This window comes from Cupressus sempervirens, chromosome 10, assembly GCF_028749045.1.
Source record: "Cupressus sempervirens isolate cs-2001-9-10 chromosome 10, ASM2874904v1, whole genome shotgun sequence".
Classification (NCBI taxonomy): domain Eukaryota; kingdom Viridiplantae; phylum Streptophyta; class Pinopsida; order Cupressales; family Cupressaceae; genus Cupressus; species Cupressus sempervirens.
In genome coordinates this window covers 409030910-409036005 of record NC_143127.1, presented here as the reverse complement: position 1 = coordinate 409036005, position 5096 = coordinate 409030910, and the positions used below count along the sequence as shown (strand labels likewise).

Sequence of the window (5096 nt, the reverse complement as noted above, 5' to 3'; positions counted from 1 at the left end):
CACTATTTTGATCTAAAACTCAAAAAATATTATTAAAAATTATGTACTCTTCCTTAAACTTTGGGAAGGTAGATTCTACCACTTTTTCAATGACTAGGGGACTCAAGTTAGTCCGTTCAATATTAGGAGGGGCCTTCAAAAGAAAATCTTGGTTTAGGACTTGTCAAGGAATCTATTTCTTTTACTTAGCATTAGGGAGAGAATCATAAGGTATGTTTTCCTTATTCACCTCTTTGATCTACTCCTATGGACGAGGGAAAAAAATGTCCTTACCTTGAGCATCATCCTCTCTACCCACCTCTCCTTTTCCACAACTTTAGATTGCTTAGACTTACAAGATTCATATATGCAATCATTAACCTAGTGACCTAATTTCTTACATGAAAAATAAACAATGGGGATAAATTTGTACTCACCGAATTGGTGCCATATTTCTAGATTAGGTAATATTTCAATAGAGATAGGAATATTTGTAGATTTTACCACCCCTACATAGATCCTTTCATACACTGGATGTTTCCTCATGGTTGTGAAAGTATCTATAGAATGAAGATCCCCAAAAGAAATCAAAATACTTCTAAAGTTATCCCCATGCCAATATTCTAATGGCCAGCCAAAAAATTGTACGTTGATTTTTAAGATGAAAAATTATTTATAACTTAAAGATGGATTGCTACAAATTACATTATTAGGATCTTCCTTACATGAGAAGGTGATGGAAAAGCAACCATATTGTAAGGGTTGCAATCTTCATCTTCTCCTTAAGCTTCCATTTCTTAAGAATAAAATCCTTGATAGTCTCTATATTTAGTCTAGAGCCAATAAATTTCTCCATAAGAAAGAAATTCATAAAGGAAATATTGTGGTCAATAACTTGATACGGGATCATTTTTTTAATCTAGCTTAGTGATTTGTTCCATAGAAGGGAAAGTAAATCTATTAGTTGGCTTAACTCAAAAGAGATATGCCCAATTATTAATAGTATTCCTCTCCTCTTACCTAACCTTAGTATAAACTTAACAAAGTAATAAGTGGGAATAATATAAGAAACCTAACACCCCTCATTAAAAGTAGAGACATGATTTTAATTTAGACAAGTATTAATAGAAATATTACCTCCTAGGTCCACCTAGACCATCTACAAGGGACACAAAATCTTACCATGCTCCAAATTTACTCCCGACTACCATTCTTATAACACCTATTCTTTTGACCCTTAATATCTCCTACACCTACCTCCATTGTCAAGGAATTTATAACAAAGCTAGTAGTGGGGATCTAAAATCATCTTGTTATTCTCCATTAAAAATATATCTTTTTCATTAAGTTTATAGTTTAGATAGTTGTAATAATGTTAGTCATTTGTCTTTGTATTGGTTATAATTAGAAATTCAAAAAAGAAAAAAAATAAGCTCTCAATTTTTTTATATAAATGAGATGTTTTCATTCATTTAATTCATTGCATTGAATGTCAACTTCATTAATTGGTTCAAACTTGAAACAATTGTATATGTCATCTATTTTGGAATTGTCATTTAATATGGGTTTTCTATGTAATATTAGATTGGTTATTTTGAGAAGTAACCATTCAAAAAATGAACCGTCATCCAATTTTAATATTTTTTGGCTTTGTTATCAAATAGTTTTTTGGTAAAATTTTCAACCCTATTAATGTTGTTATAGATATGACGATATATTGAAGTGACAAAATTAATCAATTCAAAAAGTATATCTACCTACAATGGAATATTTGCAATTGCTTAGTTGATTAAATATCACCAAGCTTTCTAAAATTTGAGCATCAAATTTATAATATATTAAATAATTTGGGTTGAATTTTAATCATATTAATGTCTTTATTGAAATTGAATTCTTTTGTATGTATCATCATATTAAAAACATATATAACTAAAAATTTATACAAACATATGCATTGAAATATGCACTAATATGTAGTTAAGGTAGCTTATAACCTCTTCATCCCAAAATAGAAATGTCGTGGACTAATTTGGAAACCTAAACAAAACTTTGACTGATTTGGGTAAGCGCTTTGATAGGAAGAGGCCATAAACTGCAGTCCTAAGTTGTGTTTGGATATTTTGACTAGAAATGTTAGGTTGAACAAGTACAAAACATGTAGAAACATAGAGGAGGAACATACACTATTTGGCATGATGTCTCAAAGAGATGTGTCCTCACAAACTAAAATTATTTCATGTTTTTCACAAAATGGATTTGTTGAGGATGCTATAGAAGCATGCAAGCAAGTGTAATTGGCAAGTGTGAATTTAAATTTCACGACCTTTTCCAGCATCCTCAATGCCTCTAAACATCCATCAATGTATAAAAGATACAATAGACAATTCAATAGAATGCTTGAAAGAGATGTCTCATGGACTATAATAATTGCATATAAAAAGAACTTTAAAATACAATAAAATTATGCAAAATAATGTAAATTTTACTTGTGATTTTCAAAACAATATTTGTTCCTTTTCAAATTTTCTAATATTTTTAAAATATAAACAATGAAATTACAATACCATTTTAAAAAGAAATTACAATACCTTTTATTTTATTTCTATTTAAATATTAACTACCATAGACTCATGTTCAACTTTAATCAATACCCAAAAACAAAAACAAAAAAGTTAACTAAACTTGAGACTTATGTTCTACTTTAATCAATAGAATTATATTTTTTAACTAAACTTGAGAATGAATTTAATGAAACGTATACTATTAACATAATTCAAATATCATAACAAAGAAAAATAAAATCATTTTACTTCAAAACAAGCCACCACTCCGATGAGCAGATTTGTGACACTATACATCCTACTTTAACTATAGATCCAACCTCGTTGCTTGATACATTAAGTGATAAGCCAATATATTACAATTATGTCAACACAAATATAGATCCGACCTCGTTGCTTGATACATTAATTGATAAGCCAATATGTTACAATTACTAAAAACACAAATAAATAATAAATATAGGTAGGTTGTTGATAGGTTTACTAAACATTACTGATCAGTAATCCACCAGACTTGGTAGGTCACCGACATTCTACTGCAACAGGCAGCCCTCCTCTCATGCGCATGGTCAGAGACACCACGTAATCTGGAGATGCAATCCCACCATCTACCTTAAAACTGAAGCCATGAACAACAGACGCCACAACTGATTTCATCTGTATGAATGCCATCTCTTTACCGAGACATACTCGAGGCCCGGCATGGAATACTGGAAACTTGTATGGGTTGTAATTCACAAATTCCCCTTCTTTCAACCATCTCTCAGGCCTGAAGTGCAAGCAGTCAGGACCCCAAATACTTTCCATCCTGCCCATCGCATAGCTACTGTAACTCAAGTTCCATCCTTTCCTCAAACAGCTCCCATCTGGTAAAACATCATCTCTTTTGACACATTTAGTATCCACGGGCACAGGAGGATAAAGCCGCATTGACTCACACAGAGCAGCATGCAGATATTTCATATCTTTCAACTCTTCAAAGCGGAAACTAACCCCTTCTTCATTAGCACTTGTGGGTTGCGATGATCTCTTACCCAATATATGTAAGATTTCAGTGTGAATGGCATCCTCCACGGTCGGATGAGAAGATAGCAGCCAGAAAAACCATGTGAGAGCAACGGAAGTAGTATCCCCGCCTGCTAAAATAAAGCTCACCACCATATCCTTCAAAAATATATCTATCCTGCCACTGAACTCTTTATCACCTTCTAAATGAACATCTCCGTGGATTCGATTTGAATTATCTGAAAGAAGTGCGATGAACCTGGAAAGAAGATCATTTCTTTGAGGACCTTCCACGGAGATCTGTTCCTTTCTACAACTTACCACCTGAGAAGCAAACTCGTGGACTACTTGAAGTGCTCTGCGTAAGCGCCTTTCGGAGCCGATGTTTAGCATGCGCTTGACTCTCCACAGAAAGGGAACAGCATAGAAGAATCTGCCGGCGCTAAGCTCTGTGGCGTCGTGAAAAGCCTTTGCAAAAGGTGAAGTCGTGGGCATGGAGGGCAGTAGGCAGGCTGGATCCATCCCAAAAGCAACCCTGCAAATATTGTCAAATCCAAATCTTTGCAAAACGTCTTGCAAATCTAAAGGCTCACCCGTTTCGGCTGCGTTTCTGAGGACTGGCACCAGCCGGTTCCGAATCTCCCACTGCACCGTCTCGACTACGAAATTTCTGAGGGATTTTGTGTTGAATTCGAAGCTGGCGGTCTTCCTCTGCATCTTCCACAGCTCTCCGTCGGCATTGAAAATACCTCGGCCCAAGAAATCATGGAGAAGAGTTGTGAAGCGTTCACCCTTTGGATAGTTTTCAAAGTTGGTTTTAAGCATGTACTCCACATTTGCAGGATCCGCAGTGCAGACATCCGTTACTCCGCCGGGTCGTTTGGTCAGAAAGGTCTTGGATGGCATTTTTTGGAGTGTTTGTGTGAGCCACTGCAGAAACCTGTGGCGATTTGCAGCGACCTCCAAGGCAGAACCAACAATGGGATAGATAGCAGGGCCTTTATAGGATCTGTTTAATATTTTCCCTTTCAGAGAACACAGCAAAATATAGCCAACTATAAACAAGAGGAGAGCAAGAGAAAGCATGCTGTCATCCATTTAGCAGAGTGTTTGCAAAGGCAATGGCGTTTTACAGTCGAGAGATGCTTTGTGTGATTATTTGACGTCTTACGGTTATATCGAGTTTGGGGGTCCCGCAATTACAGAAGCGACGTTAATAATACATAACTAGAAATCAACGGCGCCATAGATATTTTAATTGGATTGTACAAGGGGAAAAAAATGACTTATTTGTGGTCTTGGCAATGCATACGGGTACTCGATGGTTCGATCAGATGCAATTTATTGGAATAAGAATCGCGGGTTTACAGTGGAGAGACAGAGATCTTTCCGTGATTATACAAGCTCTCAGTCATATAGTGAGCTTGGTGGTAAAGGTGACTAAATGTGAGTGATACATTTCACCTAAAACTTGAAATTTGAGTTTGATTGGACCATCAACATTGGCCGTCCAGAAAACTTTTGGCTAAACAGTCCAAAATATACACTTAT

General features: G+C 35.3%; 1 pseudogene; it reads right to left on the bottom strand.

Annotated features, from left to right (window-relative positions):
• Positions 1-3062: 3062 nt before the first annotated feature.
• On the bottom strand, positions 3063-4643 carry LOC149534422 (cytochrome P450 94A2 pseudogene; annotated as a pseudogene).
• Between the last annotated feature and the right edge of the window lie 453 nt (positions 4644-5096).